Source organism: Aptenodytes forsteri, unplaced genomic scaffold (assembly GCF_000699145.1).
Source record: "Aptenodytes forsteri isolate BGI_AS27 unplaced genomic scaffold, ASM69914v1 Scaffold33, whole genome shotgun sequence".
Classification (NCBI taxonomy): domain Eukaryota; kingdom Metazoa; phylum Chordata; class Aves; order Sphenisciformes; family Spheniscidae; genus Aptenodytes; species Aptenodytes forsteri.
Genome location: NW_008795037.1, coordinates 6,352,748 through 6,367,546, shown reverse-complemented (window position 1 = coordinate 6,367,546; position 14,799 = coordinate 6,352,748). Strand labels below are relative to the sequence as shown.

Below are 14,799 nucleotides of genomic sequence, written 5' to 3'. Positions count from 1 at the left end.
GGGGGGGGGGGGGGGGGGGAACAAAACACCAAGCCTTTAAAAGAAAAAGCTAGTTTTATGATAGTACATTGGTAACATATTATCCGGAAGATTTAAGGAAACAAGTTTAACCAACAGTAACATGCAAGTTTCCTTTAGGCACTGCAATTTTAAATCTGAAGCCTATAAAATATGTCTTATAAATCCATGAAGTTTACTTCACCTTCCTGCAATTGGCAGATTGATGCACACTGCAAGCTACATAATTTCTACAAAGCAATGCAACAAATTTACATTTCATTGACTTCGACACCAACTTATGTTCAAACTGGAGTGAGGGCCAGAGAGTCATTCTTTAAACGTGGTTTTGTCATGTCAATATTTTTGTCTCTAGGGAGAGATATTTGGTCACACAACAATATTATCCAAGCTCTTTACAGAACTAACACTTAAAAACAAACAAAACCATGTCAATTTAACCTGCTTACAAGAGTAATTTAACACCAGTAGTCAGCAGTACAGAAAACCAAAGCACACCCACACCCAGGAATCAGAAGAACCACTGTAGTTTCCTTGTATCTTGATGCACTACTATTGGCAGTAAGTTTTACCAAATGAACGCCTGTTTTCTATATTCAAGTTTCGGCTATGACAGCACCTACCATTCTGGTCACTTTTATTAGAGCTTTCTCAATCAAGAACAGAAATTTGGTTTCCAACAGAAGTCTGGACCTTTAAAGAGCCATTCTCAAAGCTTTCAGCCTTACACGAATGCTTTTGTCCAAGATGTAATACTCACTAGATAATCCACCTAGATACAACAGCATGGTCATATTTCCTTTCCATTAATTTTAGTTTGTGTTCTTCCCATTTGCCCGATGAGGTTAAACGTTATTGAGAAGCAGAACAGCCAGACTCTAGACCATCTAAGACAAATAAAACTGAGCTTACTCAAATAAACCCAACACAACCACCGAGGCTTGTTCTTCACCTCTTTGTATCCAGCACACACATGCAATGCAATCTAAAATAATTCCTGAGACATACTGCAGCTAAAAATCTACAGATGACCTACAGCATATAACTGTTATTGAGCAACAACACACATATCTTGAGCAGCTGACACAAAAGCTCGATAGGTCGAATACATTATTTGTTACAATCACAGCATTATGAGATTGCTCTCAGAAAATGCCCCCCCCCCCCCCCCTTTTTTTTTTTTTTTTTTTTAAGTGAATGGAGAGGAAAGAAAGGAAACAGTTCAGAAGTGCTGCTTCTGTTGCTTTTCTGGGCTGGGAGGTCTCTAGGCAATTACTGCACTAAGGAGGCTCTGCTGCTTTCCATGGTTGTAGACAAAGAATTCCGAATTCTGTTGACCTCAAATTTCCTTGTACCTTTCTTGGGAGGTGTACAACATCTCCCAGCTGTCGTGCCTTTAAGAACTCAGTCCGGTTCAACTTTTACCATAAAATGTAGACTACATTTGTACTGCATTGTACATAGACTGCAAATGAGGTTGCGCTAAAGCAGACTGGTTTCTGTTCTTAATCTCAATGAATTCTCATCTGTCTCCCCACCTGATTCCAGCTACCATCGAGAATTCATGCACGCACAGGCAAGCGGAACAAACGGACTTACTTAAAAACGTTAAATCAAAGAGTCACATCTGCTCATGGGTTTAACAATCCTTACCCCTTCAGACCCTCATTATAATGACGGAAAAATATCTGCCACAAAAAACTAAGCAATCTTTAAAAGTCATGGCAGCTTTTATCAAATACAATGTCCTGTTCTGTAATTGACATCATAGTTCCAACTAATTTCTGACATGATCTCATTTATTTGCATTTATATATGTATGTCTACGATTTGCAGGCTTTTGTTCTGTCAAACATGTAAAATATTTTTGTTCTCCCTGGAGCTGTCAGTACCAACAGAGCTAAATCCAGCAAAAAACCACCCAACAAACCAAACCAAAAAAACCCCTCAGCCATTGAGTGGAGACAGTCTAGATTATCAGAGTTGCTGCCCACGTTGAGTAAGTGTGACATTCAAGCATTTACAAGTGTTACAGTGGAGACAAAGAACCTCCTGTGACCATCAGTCTACTGACAGGTTTCTCTCCCTTCATCTGTCAGAAGTCACCCGTAAACTACAGGAACACAACTGGACCACAATAAACATTACTCTTAGTTATTGTCGCGTTGACAGTGGAGCATAGGGACTCTTACATCGATTAACTACATAAATGCCTAAGTTCCTTTTTCTACTTGATGCAGGGCTCCAACATCTTTCCAAAAGATGTATTTTTTTTAAATTCCAAATGAGTATTTTCATATTTTCTATGAGTCTGAATTATTTCAGGAGTTTAAAGAAAATTTAAGGACATATATTAGTTTAGCATTTACAGCAGCCATCTTGTCCTGAGTTCTCAACACTGTGACTCTACCATCCATTTTCCTCAGAGTTAAAATTAAATCTTAACACAATGGAATACAGCCTAAATGTGACGTTCGTTAAATGCGTTCACTCTAATACTGGGAATTATATAAATTACCAGCCAGACCTATTCAGAAATTTGATTAACTGCCAAATGGGGTCACTGTGACAAAGCTAATTTCCAATTAAAGCTATCTTCCCCTTCCTTAACAATGGACACGTACAAACAGTTCTAAGAGATACTAGTGATAAGAAAGAGAGAAAGAGGGGTGGGGGGGAGGGATACTCGTAAAACTAAGCTGGTCTGTCTACAGTCAGTGGAGAAACTGTCCCCTACAGAAGCCTGCACAGAGCAGGAGCTTAATTTAGTGTAGCAAAATATACCCCATGCCAGCAGTTGCAATGGTATTGCCTATGAGACTCTATGGCCATATATTACATTTTAATTGTTCAAAGCCGCGTCTAACACTAGTTTTGCTTCCATTATTCTTGAGCAAAGTTCACCCTCTATGTTCGCCCAGATAGGCTATTGTGGAAGACACACAGGGCCTGGTTTCTGCAAAGCATATTGTGGGAGGGGAAGGTGGTGGGAAAGTCTGACAAAAAATGCCCACCCCACCAACAGATTAGTTATATATCAATAGGTTATCAATCAAGTGCATTTTCTGTATGATGCTCTTGTGATACAAGCTTGTGTGCTTATTGACTGTCTCACATCACTACGGTACATTTCTACTTTGGTATAGCTAATTCGAAACTATGTTACTACAGCTTCAGAAGAAGTAATAAACCCCCCCCAACAAGACTCCCCCACAGTAGCACCACCTTTAGTCACTTTCCTTCTGGTTTATATATTAAATTAAATGAAAACAGACAAGAAAGCCAAGGCCCCAAGGAAACTACAAGGGAAAATGTTATCATGCAACAGAACACACTTTTCTAGTAATTTAGAAGAAACCTATGCATGTTATAATACAGAAATGTATAAATAACGCATCTTATAACTAAAAATGATCTGTAATAACATCAGGACAAAACCCTGAAAATTTCATACATACTTAAAAGCCATGCTAGTGTAAACCTGTCTCAAAAACAAAAAAACAAGCCAACAAGGCCCCCCCCCGCCTATGTCAATCGGATGCTTACACTATAGCTTTGTCTCAAATGAACTGCTGTAAAGGATCTGCAATGAAGTCCTGTTAAATTTACTGGAGAGACTTCATAAATGTATACTTCGCATTACAGATGATTTATTGCATTTATTCAAGGTTTAAAATAGAAAGAGAATTCAGGTTTTAAAATAAAAAGAGAAGAGCATAAAAGAAAAACAATGTAAAACCATAAATATAACCAATGTGTGAAAGTAAGTGTGGCAATTAAGTAAGCTGGGGGGTGGGGAAGAAAAGAATAACCCTGTCTCTCACATTATAGAGCATAATTCAGGGCCTGATCACAGTAACGGGGGCCACATAAGAAGGAAACGTATCACAGTCTAAAGCAAGCAATGAGCAGGTTGCATAGTGTCCTCGTGTTTCCAACAGCCGTATTTACAGCAAAAAAGATAGTAAGTTTAATAGGCTACGGATGCTAATGAGACAGCCTTATGTGCTAGCTAAAACTTTGAGGCAGTGGGAGAGACTGTCAAAAACAACATCTTGATAAAAAAACCCCAAACAACTGACAAAAACCCCCCAACGTTTATTATACAAATTTGTGCTTTAGAATTAACATTCTCCCCTTAAATCTTGTCTAAGTGAGCTGACAACTCTAGGCATGACTAGAGTTTTTCTGTTTTTCTGCAAGAGTACAATTGAAAATTTACAATGTCTGTAATCAAAGAGAAGAGTCTGGAGGGGCGAGTGAGCCAAGGGGGTAGGTAGAAAGTGATCCGATAGCTTGTGGAGAGGATGCCTGCACATCCCATGTAATTTCTATTACATAATCATTCAAAGCCTCCAGTGAAACCAACACGCCATGCCTAGCGCCACATAATTAAAAGCGGCCCGTGTCATACCATTCCTGAGAACAGAGGACAATGCTGGATTACTCCATTAACTCACCTGAAAGTACTCCTACCTTATTTAACTGCAGGTGCACTCAGCACTTTGCTGAAGAGTATGCAAGTATTCTGAAGTCCATTATATGAATAATCCTGGCAAGAGTAAGCCTTGGATGTCTCTCCCTACACAAAACCTTTACATAGTAAGCAAAGCAGAACTTTCTGCCCACCACACTTGGTCCCCACTGGAGACTGAATTATCACAGAATCTGAACTACCTTCCTTCGCCTAGGAATGGTGTCATCTCTCCCCCAAAAGAAAGATGACATTTGGAGCCTGAATTGCCATTATTGATGCAATACCTGTCCTGTGAATAACGATGGAGACTTACTACCCCAAATCAACTTCAAATCAGGAAAAATGGCATATTCTGGAATTTAAAATGCATTTCTTTTAAATACAGTTTTGTTCTCATTCTAAAAAAATTTTATTGTTCTTTGTTTCATTTACAGTGGGGTGACGCTTTCTTATTACCTCATCTGCTTTATGCACAATTCTGTATGTTGGAACAGCCCAAACACTTGAGTCCGTAAAAAAAATTGCTAATTGTTCTTCAATGAAAATACCTACGTAATTAACTTGAAAGAACAGATACTACATTTTGTTCAAATACCTAATGAAGCCATGGTATCTGTATCTTTAGTTCACCTTAGTAAAGAATACACAATATATACAAATAAGAACATAGTGTCTCTATACAGACCATAGGTATTTAAATTAACAGCATTTTACAACCTACTGGTAAGTGCTGCAGAAGCACCACGATGAAGATGCATTACAATAAATTACTACAATATCAGCCTCCCAAGATTTGGTCATGGGTCACTTACAGAAAGACAGTAACTTAAACTACTGGTTGAGCACTAGGTATATTTTCAAGTATACCTTCCAGCATTCACTCTATTAATGTGCAATCCTAGAGCTGCACACCACAAAAAGTTACTAATTTTACTTTAAAAAAAGATATACCACTTTCCCAGGAGTAGCAAACCGTGTACTGTAGACAACTAGTAAGTTACTGCACACTGTCACTACTGACCTCTAGAAACCCTCCTCTGTAATAGAATACTGATACACCACCCACTGCTTTGCCGAGGAAACTCGGCCAAGTTGTTTTTGTGTTTCTATATCGTTTCCATAGCAAAGGTCAGTGCATGCGTAAGTTAAACTAAAGCTGGAAGGCTAAAGACTGAAGGTCACTACAGGATAAGCCACAAGAGCTTCATGCCAAAGCAGTTCCAGCCGTATTACAATACTGCATACAGTAAACTCATGCATGCATGTCAATACTAGTTCACAATTTTTACCAAGTAACTACAAAGACAGTAAATTAAATGAGAGAATTTTAATTTTTGGATCATCAAGAAGTTGTATTTCATATTACAAAAACATTCATACATTCTTAATGCACATATGGAAAATCCTTAAAAAAAGGTGTAACACTAGAGACTATATAGATTAATTTGATTGCTGAAGACAGCAGTATTTAAACTTGGAATTTTGTGGCAGTGGCGAGAACCTTTTTCTTGCCGAGTAAAGCAAATAGGTCACATTAAATAAGAGGCATCAACCTGGAAAAAAGAAGTTAGCATTTTTCCAGGTTATATGCAGATTGTACTGGGGCCACATCTGGCTCACATGTCATCAATTCCATGCTCTAATCTAAAGGAAAGCTTGCAACACTCGACAAGCTTGTGAGAAGACTTTTTTCAGTCCCTAGTATTTAGAAATTTTACCTCCCCTCCCCACCTTTTTTTAAATTAAGAAGGTTCTGTCTATGTTTTCCATTTATTGTTGCAGGCCAAGTATTACCAATCTCTGTTCAAATGTAAATGTTATTTATCCACAAGATGTGATTTCTTAAGACCTGTAACAAGACTTGAGAAAAATATCCAACAGAAAATATACACTTCACACTAAACAGGTACTTATCAGACAATGCTAGTATACTTTGAAGTAGTCTGTTTTTCTGAACCAAAACCCCCTTTGTTTATTTACAAAAAACCCAATACCTAATAGTGTCACTGAATCCAGAAGTGATGTCAGGGTTTGACATGCCTACTCTTGCAGACTAAAAACTAAAGAAAAAAAAAAGAAACTAAAACTTGAGGGGGGGGGGGGGGGGGGGGGGGGGGGGGGGGGGGGGGGGGGGGGGGGGGGGGGGGGGGGGGGGGGGGGGGGGGGGGGGGGGGGGGGGGGGGGGGGGGGGGGGGGGGGGGGGGGGGGGGGGGGGGGGGGGGGGGGGGGGGGGGGGGGGGGGGGGGGGGGGGGGGGGGGGGGGGGGGGGGGGGGGGGGGGGGGGGGGGGGGGGGGGGGGGGGGGGGGGGGGGGGGGGGGGGGGGGGGGGGGGGGGTGTTAGAAAAATAATTTCATTAGCTAAGTTTTATGCTCAGCAATCAAGCAATACTACGATACTAATGACATTCAGACAGTGCCAAAACCCATTTGATTGTATTTTAAAAGCAGTTTTCCTGCAAAACTTTCCAGCATTTATTAGGAAATTGCCATGTTTAACCAAACTTTCACTGGGGTTTAATACTCATTTTTTATCTTTTATGTGCCTTTTTCTTTGCTTGCTAATTGAAGATGAAGATTCTATCAACACTTTAGTGCTCCTTCGCCTTTGCACAATTAATTCACTGCTTATAGCATGACTGGATTGGTAAAGTAGGCTGTTTAGAAAGAAAGCTTTTACATACAAATAGGCCTCCCTAAAAATAGGGCATAGTCTTGAAATACAAGACACATCAGGGGCAAAATTTGGGATAACTTCAGTGAAAAAAAAGACTCTATTATAAACAACTCTAGCTTCACCAAATGCACCAGTATCCATATAAAAATCCTCAGTTCAAACATGAAGAACGGGGAAGGAAATACACAGCTGTGTAAAGAACTATAAGCACTTACTAAGCATTTACTTCAGATGGAGATTTCCTAGGCTTTTCAACACCTTGATATGAAAAGCATGTTGTAACTAGTTATTTCCCCCTTGGTAGTCTCAGGGCAGCTGGATGCATTTCAGTGACTTCTGTATTCCTTAGAACACCCCCCCCAAAGGCATAAGGGTGTAAGGTAAGGAGGAGAGAATGAAGGATGAGAAATGAAGGAGGAGGACAAATAAAAAAGGAGAATGAAGGCCCCATTACATGGAGGTGAAAGGAAAGACAAAGCTGTTCTCTTGAATTAGGTATTTTTACTTTTACTTTGGAAGACTGTCTGAGTAAAGATATGGTATAATTCACCATGAAACCTAAACAATCCTAAAGGAAAAGAACTTTTACTGATTAAATTTTAGTCCACTTCTAAAGTAAATTTTTTTTTTTTTTAAATTTCATTTAAAGAAAAAAGGCAAACCGCGCCTTTGAAACGTTTTGCCCTCTGAGACAACGGAGCTGTGACCCACAAGCTTGGAATCTTTTGGACAACAATATCAAAGAGGCACCGGTGCATGGCTTTGAAGAACCAAACTTTTTTCTTCAGACATTTCTCCACAAGAATTTCACTTCCAAGTGCTGTGCAGCTACTTTCCTAAAGAACTGTGAAGACTGCTGGTTTAAAAGCTGAAGGGCTACTCTGCCAAGCTGAACAGCACACCTATTAATAATGACCTGGGAATAAAAGCAAGGGATGACAAAGATCCAAAGGCATGAAGATGAACATAATTTGAAACAAAAGACACACAATGACTAACACCAGTGGTACAATTCATCATGAATTTATCAACAGTTGCATTTTGAAAACCTTGAAACAAACCATATAAATAAAACCAAGAAATTAGAGTTCAGGGAAGTTACTGAAAGTCAGACTGACCACAGTCATCCCTTGTGGCCTTGCAGAGGTGCAGTGAGTGCTGACCTATAATCTTCAATGGACTGTTTAAAAGAAACTGGAGAAATTCATGGAAGAAAACTCTATTCAGATCTATTAGGCAATACCCCAACCTGGGGTATTTCCCAAAATGGGATTTTTTTTTTTTATTTCATTCTGATTCTGCAAAGTTTATAACGTTACAAAAAGTTAAATTTCTGATTTTAAAATGAAATGTTAAACCAAAACAACATCTACTTCCCCTTCCTGAAGTGCAGTACTATTTTCTATCACTTGATTATTTGATGTACCTTTCTATCAACTGAGAAGGAAAAGCATGCACATCAAAAAAGCATCCTCTTTCCTCTTTTACTAAATAAACTTATCGAGTAGACTGACTTGAAGACTTTAAAATAGTACAGAACTTTGCAATTCTGAAAAAAAATAGTGAGACATAAAAGGAACAAACTTTAATAAACTATTAGATAGTGGCACAAGTCCAATTTTAAAAACATTGTAAAGGTCATCACAAAGACAAACGGGTCCTGCAAAGGACTAAAGCAAACAAGTAGTTGCAAATACCAGTGCATTGTTGGTCATGATACCATATGTTCACACAACGTACAGAACATCCTTCAGGGTTTAAAAACTTGGATTTCTATTTCTGAAATCTCGCACTCTTACACACTTACTCACTGCTTGCAGACAGGATTGAAAGTGTTATAAATACTTATTTCAGGCATATTTTGAAGAATGTTTTAGCTCGGAGTCCTGTCCCATTCTACGCTACCCAAAAAAGGAGATCAATTCATAGCTAAAATAGTGTTAGACTGATAGTACAACTTCACACAGTGCAGAATTGCCAGTCACATCTAACTAGCCATCACAATACACTATCCATTTGCAGTTTGCTCTACACTCCTGAAAAAAAATGTGCTATTCCTGAAATACCAACTCCCAATGCCAAATTATGCTATGGACAGTTTTTGGACAAGCTTTTCCAGGACAGAAATAGGTTATTCCCACATAACCTATAGAAAAAAAAACATAAATTGGTTTTACTTTGGAAAAAAATTACTACCTTTCCACATTCTAGTAACATACGATACAAAAAGCAGATGACTGTGTCGTCCAGTGTGCCATTTTAAATGTTCTTCACATTATTTACTGCATTTTCTAGATTGAGTATTCAAACGTATAGTAGTTGCATCAATATGGCTTTAACTACCTATTTTGAGGATTCTGGAGCAGAAGATGCCTATATAGTCATCAAACTGTTCTTAAAAGATATGTATTTTCAGAATCCCATCCAAAGGTCACTGTTTTTCCCAATACAGCCCACTACACGGTTCACACTGGCTGAGACTTACCTTCTGCCTTCTAGATTTATTGTTGTTATCACCAAACAACAGTAGGTAATTAGAGCTGAGATACAGCCTGCCTTCTAGTGATGTACGAAACAGGGAAGAATTCAAGACAAAAATAGAAATTGAAAAGTGAAAGACAGGAAGAATGGGAAGGGTCATGAAACACAGAAAAAGCGTGCTGTTTATGGGGCTTAGAGAACAGGGAGAACTCTGATATACCTGTTATTCAAGTAGTTACATGAATTGGCCACACAGAACACCTGCAAAAAGGTGACAGCCACAGAATTACAAGCCAGGAAACATACACTCATTTAGACAATCCTTCATTCATTTATTTTTATTGGATCATCTCTGACATTGCTCGGTTAGATCCTCTCTTGTAGGTTACAGTTTCTCCTACCAGAACTCAGGCAAAGTTTGACAGGCTTTTTGAGGACACATTACTGTTTCAGAATTTTCAAAGTAGTTCAAAATTAATTTACTTTTTCTTCCATTGCAGCTCTTCAGTCATGACTTCAAGCTCTGTAATCACTTTAAACAGAGCTGACATTCAGTCCCTCTTTCACAGGTCTCCATTAAATCTCACACAGGAGGTTACTGTTTGCTTGTCAGTGACTAGAAGCGTATAACCATTTAAGTAAACTAGTTTTTATTTAAAATTTCTTTAATTTTTGATCTTACACCTTTCTTCAGCTGTAATACTGCCGAGTTGTCCACATGGATTACACGATGCTTCCCCTCCTCTGTTACTGCAGAATCAACTACAGTAAGAATTTCGCTTACGGCAGAGGAATAAATGAATGATTCTATCCTTAAACCCTTCGTACTATGGCAAAAAGACACTTCTGGTACAGACAAATTCTTAATAGCTACCACTGCCCCAAATTTGTCTTGCATGCATGGGACACAAATGGATTCTATACAGTGTTTGTTGCAGATACATCATCCATTTTAGAATAAATTACCCTTATCATAGTTCACATCTAGAACCGATTCCCACTGTGGTAAATGGCCACAGGACAGATACTCGTTCTTGCATACAGAACGGTGCTAACAAGTAGCTGCTAGCTCAACAGTCCCTCAGTACATCACGTTGTACGGTTATCAAGAAGAGTATCATGTAGATCACCTTCTTCACTAGTAACAGGACAAAAGATAAAAAGGAAATACTTCTTGTTGAGCACAACACAGCTTATGGAATTTACTACCAAAAGATACCATTAAATTTAAAATACTTAAGAAAACTCAGAAAACTGCAGAAGTTGACATGAATAGCAGGAACACAGTATACAAGTTTGTTTGTTTGTTTTAAAAAGAAAAAATTCATTTTAGATCAGAAAGCTAAAACACAAAAATAAAAAAAAGTCACAGAGATCCTTATCATGTGCCCACCTGCTCTAAAATGCTTATATGTTTTTGATCATAAGCATTATCCAAGTGAAGTCTCATGAAGAACCCTAGCCATTTTAGATAACAGTAAAATCTCATTCTAGCAAATTGTAAGTGTAAACATTATTTTTATTATGTACAATTTGATCTATGGGGAGGGTGGGAAATTCAAGCAATGATGATCATTCATTTAGTGTCAGATGAAATGTGGCAGCTATTTGTTTAAAAGTCTTCATAGATGGGTAAAGTACATACTCTAACCTACTGAGTTAGAACAGTAAAGGTAGACAGTGCTCAGAGGCTTTCTATGTCTTCTGACAATGCAATACAAAATTTCCACGTAATTTGGATGATGAAAGTTCAACATGCCACCTTTCTTCTTGCTAGCCGTTCTGCCAAGTTATTGATTCCTTCCCTGTGAAAATTGTCAGCGTTATCTTGCAGATTCTCTACCAAGGTAAAATAAATTGTTCCAGATGACATGAATTAGCTGGAACATACTCCCGAGAAAGCAGAGATTAAAATGACAGGTATTTTCTATTTAGAATGTTTTGCATTAAAAAATGCTGAAAACAAGAGAATTTCATTACAGAATTTGCTTCCTTAAAGTCAATGGACTTACAAAGCAAAGCATGATGCTTTACTCATTTCATTTCCTCACATTTGGAAATAAGCTGATTAAACGTACTCACAACAGATGATGCCAAATTTGTCAGAAGCTTAGTCTCCTAGCAACAGGTATGGTACAGTATTAGCAATAGATTAATGACATGCACCAATAGATTAATGGCTTGAAGCTATGTACTATCCTAAAATCTTTATTTTAAATAATACTTCAACTGCACATGCAGAACTACAGAGGTTTCACAGTTCGGAAATTAAATACTCTAGCTTTCTATAAAATAATGTTCAAGAGCAAAACAAATTGTGTAGCAAGCAAAAGCACACAGGCCTTCAGGCACCCAAAGACATGGCAGTTGGGCTTGATGATCGTTGTAGGTCCCTTCCAACTGAAATATTCTATTCTATTCACCCGTATCCTTTCTTGTCTCTGACACGGGTTAACATGCAGTTATTTCACACAAGAAAATGCCGAGTACTTTACTGCAATGATCACACACATGGAAGTGACTGATGTAAAGCTAAGAGCACCAAAAAGAAAAGTTAAGTCAGAAACAAACAGTAATGCATATCGTGAACTGGATTTGCATAATAAGCTTCCAGAAATGCTGGAAAAGATTTCACTTTTGTATTTAAATAAAGTAATTTTCATCTGCTCACAGCTACTTCACAGCCTTTCACCAAACTTGGCCCTTAGCATACTGTTTTTCCCAGCAGTGAGTAAAAAGTTAATACAAATCAATGTTTTGTTTCATAACAACTTCCTCTCTCCCATCAAGCACAACAATTAATTTCTAATCCAGCTGGAAGAGACCAAATTGCAAAACAGAATATTGATTTGCATTTGCATTCATTTTAATTTAGAGAGGAATAGCACAATCCATGTGTTTAAGCATGAGACTGTCAGACACATAAATACTACTCCCATTTTTAAAACAGCATTCTTGTCATAACAAGGTATTTCACAGTTCTAGTGCAAATAAATAGCTTTTAAAATCATTGATGTAAGTCACATAGATTACAGATCTGTTTTTTCTAACTTGCAGCTAGTACTAACTACTGTTAGTACTGCAGCTTAGAAGGATCTAGTTCTGTAAGCAAAAGAAAACCTACATATATTTGTCAAATCTTATAAACATCAACAAAACAGGTTCCTTTAATGCAAATATTAGTGCAAGACACAAGCACCCAGGGGCAAAAAAAAAAAAAAAAAAAAAAAATTTGAATGCAGTTTGCAAAAGCTCAGCAGAGACTTATTTTGTCAGCTAAAATCTCTCAAGTTTCTGTCCTCATTAACAATATGTTAAATTCCAGTGCCAGCACCTTGGCACGTGAAAGTTGTGTTTACTTGTTCTCCATCGACTAAAGCAACACAATACTCCACATGAAGAAATGTGCCCGGCTGACTTTCAGATTCCAACCTAGTTCAGGCATCCTCAATTTTCTCTAGTTTGCAGCATGGACTTCCCTGATAAGCACTTGACGCTTTCCCCTACTGTAATAAGAAATCTAGCAGGTCTGACAGTAGGAGAAAGTTGGAGCTGGTTAGGCCATGGTATTGTGATGAGAAGGAGAACATTGAGCAGCTTTGTAGGGAACATGAAAGTTGGAAGAACAACTCAGATTAAGAATGGAATTGGAAGGATAAGGAAAGACATTCAAGAAAGATGACAGAATGCAGATGACCAGCCCTTTTTTGGAGGAAGAGAGAGGAAAGATACAAAGTCTTAAGAGGAAAAAAGGAGGAATGAAAGAGTTCAAGGTAAGTCATCAGAGAAGAAACAAGAGTTTGATAAATAGTCCAAAGAATATGACTAGGAGTCAGGTTGAAAGAAGAAATTCCTCAGATGAAGAGCTTGGAGGGAGGAGATTGCTTAGGCAAGGAAAAAGGAGCAGATAGTCCAAGACATTTAAATTCTGCTGCTACATCTTTATTTATATAGGTATAACATTAAAGCTGTTCCAAAACTGACATAATTACAAAACATGACAGAATTCGCTTGCTAGAGAGGAGGAATAAACTATAAGGAGAAAAAGCAACAACATGTTTGTACTACAGTGTGAGTAGGAGAAAGAGAATGGGGACTGATTATGCGAATCCTACTAGCACTTTGCATCTGGTCTCAAATAGTAATGAGTTACTTCCAACTATTGGAATAGGATAAATATATCAAATACATTTTTAATGTATAGACTGCTATAGTGAAAGACTGAGGACTGAAACCCTGACTGCCATTTTGCTGGAAAAGAACAGGAAATATCCTGGATTTGGGGGAAAAGACAAAACCTGCTGTAACCTTAATGTAATCAGATTAATTTTTTTTCTCCTATTTGCCTTATAAAGATCTTATAATTGTTGTCTGATTTGACTTATAAATGAACAGTTAAATTTGATCTTAACCCGGCTTGGGATTAAGATAAAGACCATTAAGCAAGATTGAGGTGAACAAGTAAAGAGACATTGCTTTCACCCGAGGATGTGGCAAATTGATAAATCAAGGCATCTTAAGAAGTCCCACAGTTCCTCAGCACAATCTTCCCCACAGCCAGTGAATGAGAGGGTGGGTTCCCTTTCAAGCTGCATGAACCATAGATATTAAAGGAGACATCAGTGACTACCCCTAACTAATCCAGAAGTCTTCCCAGCATAGAGTAAGATATTTGCATACACACCTGTACTCTGAGAGTCACAGAGGAGCACATCACAGCTTGTGCACACAGTTATATCTCCACAATACCAAACCCACACATCTTTCCCTTCAAAGAGAATAGGATGGCAAAGCCTTCTTATGAAAGCCAAGCCTAATTTACCAGGACCTTACATCTAATTTTGACCTCAACAGTAATTGGATGGTGTTTGCAAAATATTTAAATAATACACTTTAAATGCCATTAGCATTTGGAATATTTAGTATTAGCTAAAGAACCCAGCCAAAGCAACTGTTAATGGCAGGTACCAGTTATCAAAACAGTCAGTATATCACCACCCTCTGTTAGCCAGATGAGGGCTGTTGCCTGCACTACTGCATTTTCTTGAAACTGATCAAAACTGTTCTAAGAGACAATAAAGCTTGCATGATTCTGTTAGGACAATGGAAACGATGTCAAAAAAAGAAAGCAAGAAAGAAGTCTTACTTG

At 38.2% G+C, this 14,799-nt stretch overlaps 1 protein-coding gene across 1 annotated transcript in view; it reads right to left on the bottom strand.

The window, feature by feature from the left end:
• NFATC3 (nuclear factor of activated T-cells 3) overlaps nt 1-14,799 on the bottom strand; it is a 74,779-nt gene that overhangs the window by 35,755 nt on the left and 24,225 nt on the right. The gene's annotated exons all lie outside the window — the stretch shown is intronic.